Source organism: Lutra lutra, chromosome 16, assembly GCF_902655055.1.
Source record: "Lutra lutra chromosome 16, mLutLut1.2, whole genome shotgun sequence".
NCBI lineage: Eukaryota > Metazoa > Chordata > Mammalia > Carnivora > Mustelidae > Lutra > Lutra lutra.
In genome coordinates this window covers 1,865,846-1,888,657 of record NC_062293.1, presented here as the reverse complement: position 1 = coordinate 1,888,657, position 22,812 = coordinate 1,865,846, and the positions used below count along the sequence as shown (strand labels likewise).

The window sequence follows — 22,812 nt, the reverse complement described above, 5'->3', positions numbered from 1 at the left end:
GATAGCTGAGGTTATCCAGAATCCTGGCCCAGGGTCTTCCTCTCCCACCTAGGTGGTATGACTTTGCAGATCCAGGTCAAGACCAGCTTTTCCCTCTCTCCACTTGCTCCGTGAGGGCCAGAGACGGGGACTTTCCTTCTCTTGGACCCCCTGCCTCACCCGGGTCCCAGTCCCCGGTCGCCCCAGCCACGTGTGCTCCTGCTCCGGGCTTGGCATCTGCGGTTCCGGGGACGTCCGGCTCTTCCCGTTCACACGTGCTGGTTCTGACTTCGGTGTACGGTCTGGGCATTCTTGACTTCTACACCTGCTCGTCCTGGTCTGTCAGACAGCGCCCCGCTCCCAGTTGTTCCCGCGGCTTGTAGCGTGGGGGAGCCCGGGGCTTAGGTCCGCAGGGCGCAGGACGCCTTGTCACCAGTGTCCTGTCCCCTCCTGCAGACACGGTGTCCTTCTTGCTTCTCCGAGGCAGCAGTGTTGGCTCTTAACCTTAATGCTGAGCGGGATGATGAGGTACTTTAGAGAACGTGAATTGGACTCTGCTCAGCCTTCAAGTCTCCTCTTTGCTGTCGTTTTCGTGGCGCCATCCCTGAGTCCTTGACCCTTGCCATCTCTAGCAAATCACTGCGCAGACGCTCAGAGGGGCCTGCTCCTTTGCTGTCTCACAGGATGTTCCTTTCACTCCGTTACCATCCTCGTCGTCTTGGGGTCAGTGCTCACGGGTCTCCAGGCTTCAGGAAAGGATTGGGGACTTCCAGGTGGCTGAGGACAGTGGGGGTGTCCTCCATCCCTGTCCCCCAGCCTTTCCCCCAAACAACTCAGAAGAATAAGAGGGTGAAATTCAGCTATACGAAAACCAGGCCCTTGGCATAAAAGACACAATGTGCCCAAACTTGAAAACAAGGAAGAACCCAAATCCCTCCGTGTCGTGTCTGGTGCTCCCTTGCTGTTCCTTCCCCACTGCGAGGCTCTGCAAAGCAGACCAGCAGAGACCACAGGGAGCCCAGAAGCGAGCAGGGCACAGGGCCTGGCTTCCCCGCAGGAAGATCAGAAAGGACGGAGGCGAGAGTCCGGGGAGAGCGGGGCACGGGCTACAGGCGGTGGGCTTAGTGCGAGTGAGAATCCGCAGGAGAAGAGACAAGACGGGAGGGTTGGCGTTTGGGTAGTGAGTGGAGGAGAAGCAAAAGGGAGAACTTAGGGTCTTGTGAGGCAAAGAGAACCCCCAAATCTGAGATCACGTGACGAACCCTCACTACCCGGACAAACCATCCATGAAAGCTGGTGGTGCCAGATGTAGCCTGTCGCCTTTCTTGTGAAGAAAGATTGAGGGGAGCTTGGCCACAGGCATCTGTTTCGATGTTGTGTGTGGTTGCTGGTGTGCCGCGCCAGAGCTCCAGGGAGAAACGTGACGAGCGTGTGCAGAACTCTGAGGTAAACTGGAACCTCCTCCAGAAAGCCACGCAGCTGCCCCAGTGGAGAGGTGCCCGCTGCTCCTGGCGAGCACGACTCCGTTCTCTAAAGGCTCGCATCCCCTGAGCTCATGAACGATTTTGTACAGTCCCAGCAAAAACAGCGACATTTTTAGAAGGTGGTTGCCCACGTGGATGTTACCGTTTACACGGGAACACAAACATGAAGCAGAGCCAGGACATGGGCCGCTGCTGCGGGCTGGAGGGGAGACCGGGGGACCTGGTCTAAATGGGACGGAGAGCCCAGGAGACCCGCGCGCACGTGGAGGTACGGGGTGTCGTCCACACGACAGGTCAGCGGAGGCAGCGTGGACGTTCCGACAGAAGGCTCTGGGACCACGCGGCCGTTTGGAACAAGGTACGGTTCAAACCAGACTTCACCCCGTGTAGGGGACGAGCGACACGCGCGTCAGAATCCAATGGCAGAAGGTGCAAGCGCACAAACCCAGAAGGAAAAGCCCGGGTGGTCTCCTCCGGCGTCAGCGCAGGGAAGCCTTTCTAGTTGGAGGAGGCGCAGGGCGCGGGGCTGGCCACGGTGGGGACGAGCAGCTGCCCCAGAGCAGGGTGGGAGTGGGGGGCGGTGGGCCACACACCCCCGCGGAAGAAGATGGCGCTTAGAGTGTGGAAACATGTTGAAAAATCGTCACTGGAGAAGTCATTCTTCACTCAGCAGACCGTGGGAGTTAAGAAGGGGGACAACACGCCCTCCTGGCGAGGCCGTGGGGGGCGGCCCTCCTCCGGGGCTGGGGGGGCCACAAACCTCTCCAGGCGGGGCTCGACGCGCCTACACCTGGAGACTCCGCCTCTGGGCTCTGACCCTGAGGCACACCTGGGGAGGACAGACACGCGCTCAGGTCGCTGGGGGGCGGGGGAGCCCTGCTGGCGGCAGGCAGGTCCTTGCCAGATGCTGGGATCAGTCTGGGAAGGGTGTTGAGGATCCGCTGAGGGGTCTCCAGGTCTCTGCGCAGAGGTGTGGACTCGTTACGGAGGGCGGAATGGCAGCTTGTCGGCGTGGGAACGGCTCTGCCTCCATCCGGGGTGCGAAGTGATGGTCCCTGTCAGCCGTTGTCCTGGCCCAGCCCATCAGGTGCCGAGGAGGACGCTCGTCACCTCCGTCCTCTTCCTCATAGAACTGCGTCTATGGAGGGTGAGTCAGTGTCAGAGACCCGGGCTGAGGAACATTCTACAGGGGAGCTGCCCCGTGTTTCCCACAACTGAAGCTCATGCACAACCCAGACCGAGGACCCGCCGCGGCTTGGGGCAGACGGCGAGGCGCGAGGACAGACACCCTGGGGGACCGGGACCGCATGCCCGACCGCTGGAATTCGAGGAGGGCCGGCGGCTGCGCTGAGCACATTCCCGATTTCAGGCGCCGCTCGGTCGGCGGACACAACACGCACGACTAGCCTTGGGATGCTGTGTGAGGGTGAGGTGGGGATTCTCTGCTGAGTGTTTAAAATGATTTTGGGAGAAAAAGCAAAAAAGGGAGAGAAACCAAGAAACCGAGAATGCCGTCCGTTTACAGCTGCGCTTTGCACAACGTCTGACACGCAGCAGACAGCCATTCCCGTGCTCTGAGTCAAGATACGGACACTTAAAAAAGTCCCAGGGGAGGGTGGACGGACGGAGTCAGGGGCTGGGAATCCAGAATGATAGGTTCGAGTCCCCGCGGACTCCTGGCGTCACGAGCTTCTGTGAGTCCTGCTCTGGGTGGATTGGAATCTTCCAGACACGTTTTCTGCTCACGTGTGTCATCGCCACCCTCTGCCTCCGAGCTCGCGCCGGTGGTTTCGCTGCCGCTGCGCTGGGACGGTTTCTCCTGATCGCTTCTCTCCAGTGAGGCTTTGTGCGTCCTGCGGCACATTCCTCCCTCGCTTCCTGAGAACTGGCCTCGCTCTCTCTCTCTATCAATTATCCGTCTTCTCCTTTTTCCCTGGATGAGCTTGGCTATCTCGTGAATTAATGGTAGAAAAGACAGCCGTGGGGACCCGTGTCCCGCAGGAAGAGTCACAGCCACCCTTGGCCCAGCCCCAGCAGCTGCACATCACCCACATCCTGATTTTCCCTCCTTGGTTTTTTTTTTTCTTTTTACCTGAGTTAAGATTTGAGGGGGCAGTGGTCTTGCTTAATGATGTTATCATAAGTTTTTATTTCCTCTTTCCACCATTTAGGTCTGAGGAACATTAAGATTCCTTTATAAACTCAGTAAATGGAAGTAGGAAGGGTTACAGGGGGAGCAACACACCTTGCAGGTCGCCGGCCCCGCTCACCGTGCACGGGGGCGCGTGTGGGCGCGTCGGGTGAGCGCCCGGCCCGAGATCGTGGCTCTCGGGGACGGGTCTCCGTAGCTCCTGCGTGTACTCCGTGCAGGGTCGGGTGGCCTCATCCTGTGACCGTGGTCTCTAAATGCTGGCCATGGGGTGACAGCTTTCACGTTCTGACTTGGGTCTGTGCCTGCCTAGGGAAGGAGTGCCCGTGAGACTTGTCTCAGACCAAATGCCAGACCGGGGGGGGGGGGTGAGCTCGCGTGGATGTCCCCTCTCTTTCCGGGCCTGAAGGCTCGGCGCTGCCCAGGGCACGCTGGGTTCGTGTTCTGCATGGTTGGACTTCATTTCCTTGTTTTCTTGAAATACTTGGCCAAATAATAAGATCATAAAGAAAAAATTTCTTGTATTTATGATCTTCTTTCCTGTTATATGAACAATGATGAATGAATTTGTCTAAATATTATGTTGGTGTGTTAAAATATTGGTAAGTGATAGGGGATCTTCCTGTAGCTTCCATCAATCAGTTAAGTGTGTGGGGGGCTGGTTGGTCCCTAGAAGATGTTTATCCATGTCCTAATCCCCAGAACCTGCAAATGTTACCTCATATGGCAAAACAGTAAACATTACTTTATGTGGCAGAGATGGGACCACATGAAGGATCTTGAGGGGAACGGCTTATTCTGGCCCCTCTGAGTGGCCCTAAATGAAATCACGTGTACCCTTAGGAGAGAGAGGCCAGGGGCCTTGTGACAAACCCAGCAGAGAGGGATGTGTGAACCCGGAGGCAGACATGGGAGTGAGGTGGCCACAGGCCAAGAGATGGCAGGACATGCCGTCCACCACCAGTCGTTGGAGGAGGCAGGGAGAGGACTCGTCCCAGAGCCTGAGGACGTGTGGCCCTGCCGATGCCCTGGGTTGGGACTCTGGGCCCCGCCACTGTGAAAGTCCATTTCTATTCTCTTAAACCCCCAAGTGCGTGATGATTTGGTCCAGCAGCCACAGAACCCTAATGCAGACAGCCATGTGGAAGCCTTGCCTCTCTCGTGTAGACGCGGTCAGCGCGTGTGGCTGCGTGGTAGCCGGGAGCTAGCAAGAGTGGCCGCTCCTGTCCCCGCTGACAAGGCTGGCAGTTGTTTCGAGACTTCCGAAGGAGGCAGAGATGCGGATGTGTGTGTATTCTTGGTGTAGACCTATGACCTGCCCCTCCCCCCATGACATTGCTCGCTGGTCACACCTGGGACTGTGGCTGATGGTCGGGCCCCGAAGGTATTTCCGGGAGGCTGGCTTCTGGCTCCCGTTGAGGTTGGCATGGGAGAGGAGCTGGGATCCAGGGGGGCCTGACTTTAGAAGATGCTGGAGCCCTGGGGTCGCTCCCAGCTGCTCTGCCCTCCCCTGTGCCCGCTCCTTCGCCAGGTGCTGTGGGTTCTGCCCCCGGGGCTCTTTCCTGTCCAGGTGGTCCCTCAGCCCGGGCACATGTCCCCGCACCGCAGACAGCCCCCACCCTCCCACGGCCAGGAGGGACCTCTGCACGCAAGTGTAGGAGCTGGGACTCCCTACAGGAGAAGGCACATTTTCTCTGGAAGCGAACGGATACTGTTTGCCCGGATACATTCATTATTCACACATAAACAAACGTTATTGCCCACCTGCTGTGTGCCACTGCGGCTGGAGGCTGGAATAGTTACTTCTGTTGTGGCGCTGGGAGGAAATAAACGGGGCTTTGAACTGCCAGAGTGACCTGTTTCCTTTATCTCTTGTGCTCCTGTAAAGATACGCATACAGATACGGTTTTTTTTCCTGAACCATTTGAAAGTAATTTACAAACATCATGTTATCCTTAAACACTTCATCGTGTAGTTTTCCAGAACTAGGACTTTTTCTTATGTAACTACTGTGCGTTTATCAAGATTAGGGGATTTCATGGTGATTCAAGACTAGGGTCTACTTGTTTCATAACTAGACCTCACCGGTTGTTCCAGGAACGGCCCGAATCCCCCCTGGCCCTGTCTGCCCCGTCTGGGCTCCAGCCCGGGACCGTGGTGGCCTCTGTTGCCACTCGCTCTTCTCCCATTGTCCCTCACGCACTTTTCTGTGGCTTTCCCAGCTTTAGCCCTGGGCTGAGTGTTGATGGTGGGAGCCCCGCAGGGGGGTGTGTCGCCTGCTCGGCCACCCGCACAGGGCGCCTGCCATCCCTCCTCCCGCGGTCGTGGCCGTGTAGGTTGAGCAGTTGCTGAAGAAGCAGCTTCCTTCCCCAAGTCCTTACTTCCCTCTTTGTGAGTAAGAAGCGGTTGTGGGGGATACTTTGAGGCTGTGTAAATGCCCTGTTCCTTGTGCTGGTTTTGTGTCCATCGATCTCTCTTCCCCAAATTGGCTGTGGCCGTGATGGTTGCCAAATGCAGATTTTCTCATTCCATCTGTCCTTCTATATTTGTTGAGGTTCTGCTGCGAGGAATGCCTTTTCTTCACCCCATTCATCATTCATTCCTTCCTTCACAGAAGCATGGGGTAGACAGCGCTTCCTCCATTCTGAGAACGCCATGCTCAGGTTCGTACCCGCAGCTCTGTTTGCGCTGGCTCCGGCTGTGGTGGCCCCTCGTGGCGTGCTCCCGTGTGGCCCGCGCGCCCTTCCTTGCCGTCTGGCACGACAGGACGTAGCAGGCTTGCACCGTGCTTCCCTGGGGAGCCCCGGCCGGGGTGGGGTTTGGGAGCCAGCGCCTGGGCTGTTGTGGGCTCAGGGCCCCCAGCCCCACGATCCCAGCGCAGAGAAAGTGGCGTCGGCGTCACTGCCTCAGTCGGGAAGAGCAAGCTCTCCGGCCAGCCTCGGGGTCCATGTGCACCTGCTGTCGTCTGTCACCGAGGGCCTGTCCTTGGAGCTCTGTGTCCAGGATGCTCTGGGCTGGCTCTTTCTGTTCCGGTGGCGCCTTCGATGGGCTTTGGCAGGGCACTGAGCTCATTTGTGGTTCTTTGTACTCCCTGCTGGGCGCCCTCATCTTGATTTTATTTTCTTTTATTTTTTGAATATGTAAGATATGAACATAATTTCCCAAGTCAGAACTGTATGAAAAGTTGGGCCCCATGTGGGGTCACGTCCCTGCCGCCGTCCGTCCGCTGGCCATGGGCGACGGACTCCATCCGTGGGTTTACCTTTCTTATGGCTCTTTTTGGAATGGAGGGGTCTGCGTTTGTTTTCTTGTTTCCTGTTCTTCTGTCCACAGGAGGTGTCCTACGACAGACACCCCTTTGTCGTTTTCCTGCTTCGTAGGCTGTCCCGGCCATCACTCTGTCTCGGTTTCTGGGACCTTTCCAATGTTTCTCAGAGCTGCGCCGCACACTCTGGTTTGTGGCCGTGACGCAGGGTGTCCCGTCTCCTGCAAATGCGGTCTGATTGCCGGTGACACGTAGTGACCACAAACAGTGCTGTGCCCAGTGTTCGCGTGGTCTCTGTACTTTATGGGTGCGTCGTCAAGGCGAATTCCTGGTGATGGCGTAGGTGGCCACATGCGTGCCTGGCAGCTCCCTCTCAGTGGTTGGTGAATCCCCTGCGCGGGGCTCGGGAACCATTTTGTGTGTCCGCTGGCAACTCGCCACGGTGCCTGGTGGTGCTTTTCAATGGCTGCTGATGTGTGTGGCCTGGTAGGTGGCGGTGCTGCCTCAGGCTGCTTTTATCTGTGTTATTTTAAGTGAAGTCGAGCTGTTTCATATCCTTAGCGGTCATCTCCAGATCTTTGGCTGTGGATTGTTCAAGTCTTTTGCCCGTTTTTCTCGCAGAGTATGTTTTATTTCCGTCATGTTTAAGTTCACGGACGCCAGCTGCTGTGCCCTGTAAACCCCACTGCCTTTGGTCCCCGGATGCGTTCCCATGCGGGAAGGTGGACAACAGGGTCGTTCTGCAGAGCGGAGCTGGGGGTCGCCCACAGGGAGCACGTTGCCCCACGCACGAGGGACGCTCCAGTCAGCGCTCCTCAGGGACAGGGAGCACAGAGGTCGGTGTCAGCGGGGCTCTGTCATCAGGGTTTCCTGGAAAGAGGCAAACCTCTGAGCGCTGTCAGGCTGCCCGAGCTGTCCGTGCTGCTTATTTCCGAGATCTGTGTCTCCGAGACAAAGAAGCAGTGGTGGGAGGGTGACGTGGGTCATGGAGAGCTTGTGCCCAGGCTCGCAACTCCGACAGCGGTGCCTGGGGGCAGACGGGAGACAGCCCGCAGGCCGCCTCCGTCCTGCCCCTGTAACAGCGAGGGCTGAAAAGATTGGGCTCCCCAGGCTTCTTTCCAGAACCATTTGCATGATTCAGATTCTCTGCAGTGAGTCAGTGTGCTGGAAAGTGTTCCTCCCGCGAAGGTCGATTCTCTGCTAATGAGGCCGCCGTCTGGGCGCGGTCCTCCCGCAGCTGCACTTACCTGGCTTCCACAGAGCCGATGCCCGGGAGGATGCGTGGCAGCTCCCCCCGAGGTAGATGGCCCTGAGCTTTAGTCTGGACTTGGGCCCGTCTACTTTGGACCCTCAGGGGTAATTTATTTTAAATCTCGAGTGAGATTTGTCTTACCGGGAGACTTGAAAGTGGAGGCTGTGAGGGTTAGAGTCACATGGCCTCTCGAATGGATCCGTTCTAGCTAGTGCCCGTGGCCCCTCATGTAGTGTCATGTCAGTCCCCAGGGTGTGGGTCTGCGTGCTCCAGAACCACAGTGCGTCAGCACAACGTGGGGCTCACAGCCTGTCATCGGGCGGACCCAGCCCTCCGCTCCCGGCCCATGCCAACACAGTACCACGTGCTCAGGGGACGCTCGGTCACGGCTGCGGGTGTCCGCGTGAGAATCGTGCCCTTGAGCGCCCACAACGTAGCCGTCGAGTCGTCAGTGGCAAGGAGGGGCTGTGGTTCGGGGGGCTAGGTCCTGACTCTGCCCTATGTGAGGGCGTCCCCTCACCGAAGGACGAGCCTCCCAGCACAGCAGGCCAGCAGTGGGTCCCGGGAGGCTCGGGGGCGGGAGGGCTGCGCCATCTCCGGCCCCTCCGCGTGCGGGGCAGCTGCGGTCCTACGAGGGCCCGGCCTCCTCACGGGTCCTCCTGGTGTCGTCTCACGGCTTCCGGGGCCTCCAGCTTCTACGCCGTCGCTCCGATTCTGCACTCTCACCCCCCAGGGTGGCATCCGTGTCCTCCCTGGGGCCTGCTCAGTGTCTGGAGCTCAGGCACGAGGGCTCGATGCCTACAGGCCCGCTTTCGTGGACCAGGAGTTGGGGTCAGGGTTACCACTTCTGTTCTTCATGACACTTTTGGTCCTAAACATTGGCTATTTGAAAGTTTTGATTTTATGGAAAATTACCGATGTTTTAGAATTTTACTGCCGTATCTCTAGTCACCAGTCCTCGTCCATTTATGGATGTTTGACGTTAACTGGCCACTGAGGGTGGGGGAGTCCGTGTGTCCACATGGCAAGAGGCGTGCAAGGATGGGCACTCTGGAGGATGGCGTGTGCAGGCGTGCCGTGCGGGTGCCCAGGAGGAGAGGGCGGGGTGCTGGTCTCGGGGCAGAGCGCTTACGGAGGGCTGAGGCCTGGGAGGGGGACATGGATTGCTGGGGATTGCTTCTGGCAACAAGTTCTCGGAGCGGTACTAGTAACTGCTCGCACGGTGGGTGCCTCGTGCCCGGGACTGTCCTTAGCACGTTTTTGTGTGAAGTCATTCAGTCTGCACAAAACCGAGCAGTGGGCGCTCCCTCTGGTCCCTCCGTTTCACAGAGGAAGTCATGGGGGACGTGGGGACGGGATGTGCCAGGGTCACAAAGCAGGTGCCCTGCGCCCTATCTGCCCCCGAGAGCCGTGCCTTCTCTGTAGTTCAGCGGTCCAGGGTTACTGTGAAGTCTGAAGGCGGACGGTTCAGGACGGTTGTGTGGATAGTTCGGTATCGTCGGGATCCTGGATGATTGCTTCTTGACTCTGCTCTCATGATGGCGAGATGGCTTCTGCGGGTCCCAGCGTCACATCCTTAGAGCTGTGTCCAGAGGGAAAAAGGAGGAGAGACAGCCATTGTCTGTTTACCAAGGAGAGCACTGTCCTGCAGTCCGCTGGTTTCCCCCGAGTCTGGCTGGTCAGCCTTGCTGCTGGGAGACTCTCCGCCTCTCCAGAGGGACCAGGTGAGCTCTGCGGGAGGGATGGGCAGGCGAGGGAGGCCTGTTTTCAGTCAGGTTTGCTGTCTCTGTTCTTGAGGCTAGATGTATCTGCAGGGCTGTGACAAGAACGGACTGCAGCCTGTCGAGGGGCTGGGCCCTCTAGTGCCCAGTGCAGATGTCCAGCCTCTGCCCCTTGGCTGGAGCCCTGCTGGGTGAACGGCAGCCTCAGTGACACAGTGGCACCTTGAGGGCTGGGGTTGGCCCTGGGGTGGCCTCTTACATAAAGCAGCAGCCGGCCTGTCGCAGTTCCTGGGGACTGTGAGATAATGAAGTACTAGAAAGGGGCTTTTTGTTTTTTAAGATTTTATTTATTTATTTGACAGAGATCACAAGTAGGCAGAGAGGCAGGCAGAGACAGAGGGGGAGGCAGGCTTCCCGCTGAGCAGAGAACCATATGCGGGCCTCAATCCCAGGACCCTGAGATCATGACCTGAGCCGAAGGCTGAGGCTTAACCCACCGAGCCACCCAGGCGCCCCAGAAAGGGGCCTTTTTTATTCAGGTGGGACTTTGCCTAGAATTGTTACTGCAAACGTTTCTGAAGTTTTATCAGATTATTTCATATTTTGGAGTTTTGCTTTTAAAGATTTTATTTATTTATTTATTTATTTGGGAGAGAATGAGAGAGAGAACACAAGAGGGGATATGTCAGAGGGAGAAGCAGGCTCCTCGCTGAGCAGGGAGCCCGACACAGGACTCGATCCCTTGACTCCAGGATCATGACCTGAGCCGAAGGCGCTGCTTAACCAGCTGAGCCCCCCAGACAACCCACATATTTTGGAGTCTATTTGTGCTAGCAGGAGTCCATCTCGAGGCTGGTCGACACTGCGGTGACTCCCAGACAGCGGAGGCTGGTGAGCAGATGAACCTGTTGACGTCCTTGTTCCCCACAGCAGCATCCCTCTTGGAGACGTTGCACGCGTCTCTCAGTCTGCTCAATAAATCATTTATTTACTCACAGGAACCGTGGATCTGGCTGGTGGGAAGAGTTCTCCCTGGGGCGGGAGCAGAGGGCCCTGTGCCCCTCCGTCTGCCTTCCCTGAGGCAGAGCTGGCGTCTCTGGCCCCTCAGGACACAGAGGCCCTCTTGGCCCGAATCTGGCCTCTGGCTCAGGACCGGTGGTGCTTTCCTCATGCAGTCAGAGAAGGCGGTGTGGTCAGGGTGCTTTGTAAGCCACAAAGTCTCCCTGTTCTGGGGAACTGGCCGCACAGGAAGGCTTTCGTCAGTTTAGCTTGGGAATGGGAAAAAGCAGTGACTCACGGTGAAAAAGTGATATACTTAACTGGAGGGGGCCTGGGGGGTTCAGATGATTGGACCGCTGCCTTCGGCTCAGGTCATGATCTCGGGGTCCTGGGTTCGAGCCCCGCGTCGGGCTCTCTGCTCAGCGGGGAGCCTGCTTCCTCCTCTCTCTGCCTGCCTCTCTGCCTACTTGTGATCTCTGCCTGTCAAATAAATAAATAAAATCTTTAAAAAAAAACAAACAAAAACACTTAACTGGAGAGAAGTTCCCAGGTTAAGAGTAAGTCGAATATATCTTATGTTATTATTATACCTTCCTCTTGTGTAGCAAACTGGAGGTTTTTCTGAGGCACATTGATACGGTTTACATTCATGAAACATGTTATTTCCAGATGTGTTACTCTTTCAGATTCTCGCTATGTGTATCTTACCTGTGCTCAAAAACACATTTCAGATTTTCCCTGTCTAGACCCCTTCTTAAAGTGCCTGGCCAGGCCTGGGACAAATGCTTCATATATGCACATTTTAGTCAAAAATGGCCAATTTTGACTTTACCATTAAGTTTTATATAAGTGATTCTAAGGGAGTTTGTTTTGATCATGGAAACATTTTGAAATGCTGTTTGCCTCTTTGTTTTTGTCTCTTTATTTGTTTTCATGTGCTTTTAAACGTTTATTATGGAAAATTTCCACATCTAGCTATCGTCTTTCTTTGACAGTTGCCACCCTGCTCCCGTCTTCTGTGCCGTCACCCACTCCCCCTCCCACCCACGCCCCGGCTTGTCTTACAGCCAGTCCCAGACACCCTGTAATTCCATCTGTAAGTCTTCCAGTGCATCTCGAACGGCAACCGTTACTTTGAAAGACACACACGTGTAGAGTTCGTTCGTTTGAATCAGGACTCGAGTGAGGCGAGTTCTCTATGGTTGGTTGATCCGTTGGTCCCTAGACTCTTCCAAAAGTCTGTCACCGGCTCCCGTCCTGCTCCACGTTCTGTCTCCCCGCGATTTCCTGGTTGCAGAAACCAGGCGGTGAGCTGCTGTAGGGTCCTTGCCATCTGGGGCCTGTGCATCGCCCCTCACCTGCTCTGGGCCAGCCACACCCACCGACCCTTGATTCTCCTCTATGCCATGGTAACCCTAGAGGCCTCCCCAGATTCGGTCAAGTTGGAGGGGGGTCCGGGGACGGTGTCTCTTGGGGCGTTCCCCCGCTAGCATCTGTGTCATGGCTTTTGTGTCCTTTCACTGACGTTAGCAGCTGTGGGTGCTCATGGCCTGGAGCTGTCCGTGAGCGACTACAGAATGATCGTGTCATTCCCCCGTGTGCCCGGTGCATCGCCTGGGATATCTCCATGAGGAAAAGCCGCTTCACACCAGTCACTTGGCATCTCGTGGTGTTGCTCATCTAGGAAAGCCAATGTCAATACTTATGTCCTTTTATTTAGCAGATTTCAAAATCGTGAATCGCCCCCAGAGGTAGGCGGTCTGGGGTGTGTGTTTGTCGTCGTTAATGCTCAGTAGAAGCTTAACCGTTGTATCTGTTAACCGTTGGTGTGCACACGGTTTCGTCTGGGCCAGTGGGGCCTCTTGAATGTGGCCCCCGAGTCTTTTCGAGACGGCTCTAGCCATCTTCCCTGTCGGGTATGTCCACTTCCTGCTCCAGGCCTGCAGTCACCAGATCCCTGAGGAGTCCTGGCTTCCTTTAGTGGGGATGATATTTAGAGAGCTTAATCTGGCCCCCAGGGGTGCTCACTGCTCACACTCAGACCATCTCCCCACCCCCGCTCTTCGGTTTTAAAGATAGACCTTGTCGTGAGCTCCTACTGCTTCAGTTCCAGGGCTGCAAGGTTTTACCTAATCCCATGGGTCTCACAGCTGTATCTGCTTGCTCCCACGTGGAACGTCGGCATTTTTCATGGGCATCCACGTGATTAGTCCTGTCTTGTACCCCACACCACACGCAGCACTTGCAGGAAGCAGAACCGGCATTACCTGCAGTGTTTTTACGGGAAACCTTTTGCAGCGTGTCTGTGGCTCCTTCCGCCGTCGGGCGTGGCTGGGGAGTCGGGTCATTCACTTTAAACGCACACAGAGGGTTTCCTCTCTGTCTGGAACACAGCCAGCCAGATGCAGAGTTGAATTCATTTGTGTCATTTGTCTCACAGTTTTTAAGGACTGCTTTCTAAAAATGCTAATTTTGCTTGGTAGGTAAAATATTTAGTGGCTCCCAAGTCAAATACACAAAACAAGGTACATTCCAAAGAGTCTATCCCTGTCGTCGTCTTTCTTTTTTTAAAGTTGGCTCCATGCTCAGCATGAAGCCCAGTGTGGGGCTTGAACTCAGGACCGTGTGATCAGGACCCGAGCTGAGATGAAGAGTCGGACCCTTGGCCGACTGAGGCCCCAGGCACCCCGTCCTGTCCCCTTCATCCTGTGTCTGGCTTCCTTCTGTGGCAGGCCCGTTAACATTTCCCAGTACACACGTATGTAAAGGTGTGTCTCTTTACACACACACATGTTTGCTTCTTTCTTGCGTAAATGGGAGTATCGTGTATACAGTTTTCTCCATCTTGCTATTTTCACCTTATTAGATTAGAACCGGTGTGTCCTCCCTAGAATTAAGGCTTCAGTTTTTCCTTGAAAGTGGCTTTCCCAAACGGGCACGGTTGACCTTTTGGGCCAGATGTGTCGTCCTTGTGGTGACAGTGACCCCCTCCCCTGCCATGCTGTGAGGACGGTTGCGGGATGTTTGGCACCTTCCCTGGCATTTATCCATCAGGTGCCAGGAGCCCCCTCCCCGCCTTCTGTCCACCGAGGCTGTGTCTGGACCTCACCAGACTCCCCGGGGGCAGAAGGCTCCCTGCTGAGAGTGGCATGTCCTGGGGGCTCTGCAGGGACCGCGTGGGCCCCTTTGTTGCAGAAGTGGACTCAGACCCTGTCCAGATGTTCTGGCTTCTGCGTTTGGATTTGGACCACTGAACCAGCTCTCGTGGGTCTCTGCTGCGTCTCTAGCGTGTTACGGAAGGAAGGAAGGGCTGTTACTGAGTAACACAAAGCAGAGAGCGGGAGGGTTTGGTAAGTTTCATGTGAAACTGCTCTTCCGGGGAAGATACGTGTTGAAACCTGAGATGTGCCTGAGAAAACCGCCTTGAGCAGCGGTTCACAGATGCAGCGTGTGAAGGGCCTCATGGCTCCCTGCCACACGTGCACGCTGCGGGTCCCCCTGCTGTCCCCACAGTCCAGCTGGACAGTTGGGTGGCTGTGGGAAGGAGCCAGGATGCCAAGGGCCAGCGAAACCGTCCCAAGTACCGTCCTCGAAACCATGGGTGGGGTGGGACGAGCTCAAGGCTGGAGGATGGCAGCCGACGCCTTGGGGATGGCACGGCGGGGATGGCGAGGACTGCGGGGACAGCAGGGAGCAGCTGCGGGGGCCACAGCTCACCTGCACACGTCACGCCCAGACTTCTGATGCCCCACGTGGAAAGGGCTGACAGGATCATGGTGAACAACACGCACCTAATGGGAATGAGAGATTTCCTTGAAAAGTAAATAAATGGGATCAGCAAGCGTGCTTCTGTGACAGCCCGAGGTCTGGGTTTCCAGCCGCCGCCAGAGGACGATGGGCTCGGCTAGTCCGGCCCTCCTGCCAGCTGCCGCTGGGCCTGTGGGCAGCCCTCTCCGGGGCTTTGCTCTGAGTGGACTTGGGGGGTGACACAGCATCAGGCAGCCATCACTTTCTCGGGGTGAATCGGAGTGTGGTTCGAGATGGTGGGCGAGCACGGGGGTGCAGCCCCAGCTGGCCGCGCTGCTGGCCGGTCTGGCCGCCATTTAACAAACACTATTTCCTCCTCAGTGGGAGGCGTCTCAGCGCTCCGAGTGTGTTTATTTCCTTACCCATTTTGTTACTGTTAGGGGCGACATGGCCTATGGTGGCGGCGAGGGAGGGCTGTTTTCAGAAGCTCTCTGCTGGCCGTGGCAGTGGCACAGACAGGCTGCAGACCTGGTGTGCCCGTGTCCCTGTGTCCCCGGATGCCCTAGTCCTGGGGCCCTGGGGCCCAGTCTCCCCTGCCCCTGCCGGGCAGCTCTGTAACCAGCAGTTACAGACCCTGCTGGGAGGTGGTCTGGCATTAACGGCAGGAGGGAGCAGTGTTTTCAGTGCTAACGTGCTGTTTGGAAATGGACAAAAATCAGTAGCAGAGAGATTTCGGCTGCTTTGTTCCCGTAGCTCCGTGAGAGCCTTGCTGGGCTGTGTGCGGTTCTCGGCTCTGCTGCCCAGTCAGGGCACGCTCTCCGGCTCTGCCGAGGTTTCCACCCCTCGTGAGATTGGGGTGGGGGGCAGGGCTCCCTGGTGGGGCCCAGAGGCCATGTTCATCCATACAGGATCATCACATTGGGGTGTCCAGACCTAGCTCTCTGTCTTCTTGTTCCCTGCTTTCCCCGTTTGCGCCTGTGTGAGCGAGCTCACCAGTCGTCTCCGCGTCTCCACTGATGGGCTCAGGGCACCGAGTAGTAAAACCACGGAGTCTGGCTTAGAAATGGGCCTTGCCTGCATACCGTGCGTGGCCCATGGTAGTCACTGACCCTCCCTGCGTCTCAGCTCCCGTCTGTAAAACAGGGACGTTCTGGCCGCCTGCTCTGTGGTGCTCGTGCAGGCAGGCGAGTGGGGGTAAGTGAGGGCTCAGGATGGTCGCTGGCGCGTCCTCTGTGCAGCACGTGTGCCGACCTCCGCCCTCCCCTTCTCGCCCGTGTTTTCCAGGTCCTCTGCCGTGCGTTTGCTCATGTTGTCCTCAGGCTCTGAGGCGCACAGGGCCGAATGGGGTTCGCTGTTTTAGGAGGAGGGAGTTGAGGTTCGGTTTGATTCCCACACTTGCCCAGTGTGTGGCTGATAACTCACCAGTCTGGGGCTGAGTCTCAAGCCTTGCATCTCCGGGACCCTAACTGTAGTGGAGGGAGGGGACTTACCAGTGGGGACAGTAAACTCTCCATCTGCAGCTCCTGTCCAGCACCAAGCGGCAAGGCCTGGGAGCCCAACAGGGACTGTGCCCAAGCGGGGAGGAGACTCTGGCAGAGCTGCCACCTGGGTGCGGAGGGAGGGGGAGAGGGGAGACCCTCCCGGAGGGGCCTCACTGAGACCGGACTTGCCGCTAGCCTGTTGGGCGCATCACTGTCCAGGGCAGACACCTGTCTTAGCCAGTCAGAGCCTTGTCGGAGACACCACTGCCCTGGGCAGACCTTGGTGGGGCGTGTGGGGTGGAAAACCTGGAAATATTTGTGTCAGCGGCTGCGCTAGCTGAAGTCAATGGTGTTGGGCCAGGGCCTGCTGGAGAGTCGACTGAGCTTTGTGAACCAAGAGGAGGGGTCTTTGAAGGACCAAAATATGGCTTGGAGATAATTTACTACTCAGGCGTAGAGGGAGCCCTGGACCATCGAAACAAGCATGTACTGCGGTCAGAGTGTCTGCGGGGGGCACGGCGCGGCGCGGCGCGAGGGTGAGCCCCGCCGTCCACTGGAGTGCTGCCCCGCACAGGCGAGTGGCCTTCCGGAGCCAGACCCTCCTTCGGGGTCACTGTAAAGGAACATTCCATTTCTGTTAGCTGAAATTCCAGAATAACAGGAAAAGGTCCTAGGAATGGCTGGAAAGTGATGGGTAACATCTGTGTGTCTGGACTTCTTCTAAGTTTACCCTTTCTGCTTCTGAAAAATAAGTGACCTCCATTGTGCCCATACGGGAGACCAGGATTCAGCTTGCCCGGGCGTACCTTGCAGGCGAGAAGGACAGGGCATGGCTGTTGCCCTCGTGGCCGGGCCGTGGCTCAGGACGACTCTGGTCTCCACCCTGCCACGGGCTCTGGCCACCTTATTTTGTTTGGTTTTCATGAGATGGTTTTAATTAGTCTCAGATCAGTCTTTCGGTGACGAGTTTGCAGAGGATACTGGTCACATTCTGTGTCCGTGTGGGTGCCCAGAGCCAGTGCCGCATCTGCCATTGGCTTGAGCCCCGGGAGTGAGGCCTTGGGGTGGCGCAGCTCCTCGGGGATGGTTATTGGCTGAGACACGGTGCTTGCCGCCTGTTTAGGCTGCAGGGACCCGGTGTTCCGGCAGGACTCTGAAGATAAGTGGTAGCTTTTGTTGTCGTTGTTTTCTCTTTAAAAATGAAAGGATTTGGGGGGAACCCAATGTTATAATAATGTCCGCAAAAATTATGCAGATAGCATCTCACAGTGAAACAGTGGGAACAGTGACAGAGAGAAGGAAATATGTGGACGGATGGGGACATTGAATCTGGGCTGTGCAGCAGCCTTCCTGCCGGCAGACTAGCCCCAGCCCCTGCTGGGTTATACGGGGATAGAGGAGCTCTGTGGCGGTCAGTCTCAGGGAAACGATGGGTTAATAAAGTCAGTGTTGTTCAGACACGCCCGGGAATTCAGGCCCCACACTTTTCCCGTGTGACTTCTGTGCATCCAGAGGTCAGGACTCGGGGAACTTCAGAATATCTGTCCTCACCAGCATGTTGTCTGGAAGGCGAGGCTGGTCCGTATGGAACGATCCCGATCCCGTGTCATTCCCGCAGAGAAGTCGAGAAGCAGCCCCTGGGGGCCAGCAGGGCTGCGGGGAGCTGCGGCAGGAGGCGGCGTTTGTGCAGGCTTGCGCAGGGAGACGGGACTGCCCAGGGAGGGCAGCGTGTGGGCAGAGGTCCCAAGTCATGAAGGGCACGGCCTCACCAGACCTGCAGACAGCCCGCGGGGGCGCGCGGGGGAGGGGCTGTGTGCCGTGCCCAGACTTGGCGGTACTCCTGGGGGCAGTGGACATCCCCACCAAGGATTTGCTTTTAGAAGGCAAATGGCCTGATTGCGTGCTTGGAAAAGCAGGTCTGCCAGCCTGGAGACTTGGAGAGTGGCCAGTCTGGGGGCCTGAGGACCCTTGGGGGCGTTTGACCCCGGATAAAGGAAGAGACGGGACAGCCATGTGTGAGTGACATGCCACAGGCCCAGAGACCCTTGGACAAAGGCCCCACGAGAGGGGTAGCAGAAGGACAGTGGGCTTGAGGTGTGCGGCCTGGGTGACTCAAAAAAGCATGGATGCTGGGGATGAGCCAGGGAGCCCAGAGGGATCGGCCAGTGTGGAGCAAGACACGGAGTAGCATCGTCGGTTTGTGCTCGAAGATGCCGCCTGGGGCGAGTGAGCCGTGTGAGACGGGAGGCCGAGTCACAGCCATGCCTGAGGTTTGAGGGAAGAGGCTGGACCAGGGAGAGAGGGGAGAGACAACAGGCTCAACCGTCTGAGGAAGGAGGCAGGGGAGGAGGGCCAGGTGAAGGCAGGACGGGGATTGGCCCTCCAGAGTGCGAGGGGCCGCCTGGGTCACTGGAGACCTGGTTGGTGGCAGGAACCTCAGAGCGCTTGTCCGTGAAGGCTTAGTGACCCTACAGGACAGTCTGGGAGCAACAGGGACATGCTGGAATGACTTGGAAAGGAGAGGTTCATGACCTCATGCGTGTGGAGTGCCATCAGCATGCACACAGGCCTGCCCGTGCAGGGTACCGTGCTGTTCGCACACCAGCCTTCCAGCCAAGGGAGAGGAATGTGACTTGGCCAGTCAGCCACCCACGTCCTCTTTCTGTCCGGTCAGTATTTGACGTTCATTTTTCCCCTTCCCCTTAGTCTTTGTCACTGGAAGACCCCTTGTAGTCCCAAACCAGGAGCCCGGCAGGGGCACTCCTGCTTCTCCATCCTCTTGTCTCCAGGGAGCTGTCCTGAACGGGGAAATGTCTTTTCAGGACTTTTCATGCCATTGCAAACCTTGGAAGACATATACATTTGCCAGTGACAAAGTGAATCTTCGTTCCTCCGGTCTCTGCCTGCAAACAGCGCTCCTTGTTTCCTACACCAGACAGACGGCTTGTCCCTTGGGAGGGTCACCTGTCTGCCCGGGCGGTCCCTCTTACAGGGAGTGTCAGCTGTGTCTCACTGCACTCCCGGAGCTGGCTTAGTCCGCGGGCGCCCGCATTTGCCCCGGTCTGGAGCGGCAGAAGGTCATCGGTAGCCGAAGAGCTTGCGCACTCCGTCCCAGCAGAGCAGAACGCACCGTGCAGAAACTCCAGTCCTCCAGCTCCTGGCTCCTTTCGAAGAAGCCCACTGGGCTTTGCACCCTCAAGTAGGACGTCTGAACGGGTCACCTTTGGTTCCTACAGTTACTTACTGAGCGCCAACGACGTTTCAGGCACTGCACTTACCCAAGGTGGCTGTAGTGACCAGGGAAATCATGATCCCGGCCTTTTCAGGATGCTAGTCAGGGCAGGAGAACGGTGGAGGGAGGGCCGACAGACGGGCAAGGAGCAGATGGAGTCAGAGGCCATCAGTGCTGTAGTTGGGGAGCTAGATGTGCTATGGGAGCATTTGGCATGGGGTACCTAACTCAAGTTTCTTTCTCCAGTGAGTTCTGGAGAAGTGACAGTTAACCTGGTATTTGAAGAAGGAAGTGGAAATGTCCAGGCAGGACTTGGAATTGGGGTTAGAAGACGAATAGGAAGAGGGTCTGGCAGAGGGCTAGAAGGTGGGTAGGAACATAGACTTGAAAGAGACTTCCTTGTGGTTGGAGCACAGACTCTCAGAAGCTGTAGAGACAAGGTTTGGTCAGGACTCGTGGGCCACTCGGAAGAGCTTGCAGTGGGTTGGTGGGAAGCCAGCAAGGGGTTTTCAGCAAGTGAGACGTTCTGAGTGCTGAGGAGTGGGTTTAGAAAGAGCAAAATAGTACCAGTGGGTTACTTGGGAAGTTCAAGTAATCTAATAAATGGATGATGGGGGGGTGCCTGGGTGGCTCAGTGGGTTAAGCCTCTGCCTTCGGCTCAGGTCATGATCCCAGGGTCCTGGGATCGAGCCCCACATAGGGGCCTGCTTCCCCTCCTCTCTCTCTCTCTCTCTGCCTGCCTCATTGCCTACTTGTGATCTCTCTCTCTGTTGAATAAATAAATAAGATATTTAAAAAAAAAAAAGGATGATGGTGGTGGTGGTGATGAGATTGGTGGTGAGGATGATGATGGCATCAGGGGTAAGGCTGGTGGTGGTGAGGATGGTGGTGGTGGTAGTAATGGTGAGGGTGTTGGTGGTGGTGGTGGTGGTGAGGGTGTTGGTGGTGGTGGTGAGGATGGTGGTGATGGTAGTGGCGATGGTGGTGGCACCTGCACTGGCTTGCTCTGGGTGGTAGTACTGGGAATGGAAAGGGCTTTTTGAGGGGTGGGGATGTAAAGTCCTTGAGCTGCCAGGGCCCGGAGCTTTCCCTACGGGGCTGCCATCTAGGACAGGCATACCTCGAGCAGACCTGCCCTTTCTCTCTGCCCCCCATTTTCCCGGAAGTTCTTCCTTCCTACTTGGGAAAGGGCAGAGAGTGAAACATCTTCAAGTCCCCAGACCAGGGGCAAAACTGGCCCAAATTCGAACATTACATTTGTTCCTCCTAGATGGTCCTGAGAAAATCTCGGGGGGCATTTCCTTTCTCAAATCTGAGCTGAGATGTCATTGTCACTGAGGGAGGATGGAAGTGTGGAAATGAGGTCATTGGCCCAGCTGGACGAGGCAGCAGTGGTCTTCACTTGACACCCCAAGGAGACACAGGCTTCCTTGCTATGGGGTCTGCCAGGAGAGAAGACCCTGGAGCACCGCCCCTGACTCCCTGTGCCCTGGGTGCCCTGGTCGCATCCGGGGTGGCCTCACTTGACCACGAGTGGCCACTGCACTGTCCGGGCCCTGCACTCTGTCCTCGCATGAGGAGGAGACTGAGAAGAATATAGCTGCCCCGGGGACACAGAAGCTGGCTGTGGCCACCCTGCTCAGGCCTTCTTAGTGCAGAAGGTTGCTGGATGTCAGTGAGGGGCCGGCGGCCATCACGAGGACAGGAGACAGGGGGCCATGCGTTCCTTCATCCAGCCAAGGGGCAGCCTTGGTCTCCCCCCATTGCCTCCTGCACAGGATCCACACGCGCCTGAACCACGTCTTGAGGTCTGGACTTGGAGCTGGAATCCCGACCACCACAAGCCGTGTTTGCGAGACTGTCGTGTCTGCTTATGTTGCTCACACGGTCTCGGGTCCCGCAAGGGGCCCGGTGCTTCCTCTGCCGTTCGCATCCCTCGGACCGTGGAGCTGGGATCCAGGCATTGTAGTTTCAAAACCAAACCGAACACAGTGTGGCGACTTTTAATTTAGTGCTTCTCATTCCAAAGCCCTTAAAAATACTAATTAATTTCCATAAAACCCCAGGAGGCATATTATTCCTATCCGTCGCGCCTTTCATGCTAGTCCGTAATGGTCCTTTTGGTGCAGTAGGTGGGAAAGTGAGGCTACATCATTTTTTTGCAGCCCCACGGGAGAAGACCTTGGTGGAGCCAAGGTCAGCAGTAATGAATCTAATTTTATGGTTGTCTCTGAGGAATGTCAACCCCGCGGCCTTGCATGTGATTTGGGGGAACCAGCACCCCCCTTTAGGACTGATCTCTGGGGGAGGCGAACCGTCCTTCCCTGGAGCTGGGACTTTGCAAACCTCAGTTCATTTGCTGCACGAAGGAGGCCAAGCTGAGCAGAGCCGTGAGCGAGCAGTGGGCGGGGGGCGGGGTTGGTGCTTGGCCTGTCCCCTCGAAACGTGCCCAGCGGCCTGGGGCCGGGACGTGAGTGCAGGCCCACAGAGCGGACGGCCTCCTGCTGCCGGCGGATGGCGTGGCCTGTGGAGATTTCAGGGCGCCTTGCCTGGGAGCGGCTCCTGCCTGCCGCGTGTTGGGGTTCTGTATTGGAGGAGCCGGAGAGCCACTGGCGAAGGAGGCTCCTGGTGCCTGGGGTTGAGCGTGGGGCCTTCTCCTCCAACCCACTCGCCGACTTCACAGCGTGCTTGTGCGGTCTGGTTTTGGGGGGCCTGTGTCCAAGCCATCTCGGTAAGGTGTTCCCTGTCTGCCCTGAGCTGGGGTTCCCTTGTCAGCCACCTTCACCTCGTCTCGCGGCGTCAACCAGAACCGAGCTGTTCAGGGTGTTAGGACTCCGTGCCCGGCTCTGTCTCGCTCAGAGCACAGACCCACGGTTTGTCGGGGAGGAGTCCGGAGCGCGAGCCTGCGTGGTTTTCATCACTGTTTACTCTGTGGGGTTTCAGAACAGGCAAGTGCCCGCCACCTAGACCCGGCGATGCCCGTGGGTACACCTTTCCGCGCCGCGCTGGGAGTCACAAGTGTCCCTGAAGTGTCAGGTCGGATTCATCCTTTTCCTCTTCTTGTCACTGAGTGTTGTCGTGGGTCCCTCGGCGGCTGCGTGCTGGGGACTGAGCGCGTCGTGAGGCCGTGGGAAGAATGCGGGCACAGAGCCAGCGCTGACAGGCGCACCTGAGCCTGACTCGTAGTCACAGTGTTGGTGGGCCTGACACGGTCACACGTGGACACAGAACGACGGCTGTGTGTCGGAGAGAGAAAAGATGGTCCGTCCTGCCCAGGGGCCCGGGGAGGGGCCGTGAACCACGGCCAGGACCTCCACGACACGGGGTTGAGCCCCTGCTTTGACCCGGACCATCTTCCCGCCAGTCGGCCCTTTGGAGCCCCCATGTGGGGACCCACAGCCTCCATCAGCGTCAGGTGAACGCTCGCTCCCCTGCCCGTGGGAGGGAACTTGGCACCTCATATACGTGTGAGCGTCCTCTTGGTCCTCCGGGGCGGCCCCTTA

The 22,812-nt window shown here is 57.1% G+C and overlaps 1 protein-coding gene across 1 annotated transcript in view; it reads left to right on the top strand.

Annotated features, from left to right (window-relative positions):
• RPTOR (regulatory associated protein of MTOR complex 1) overlaps nt 1–22,812 on the top strand; it is a 315,386-nt gene that overhangs the window by 102,450 nt on the left and 190,124 nt on the right.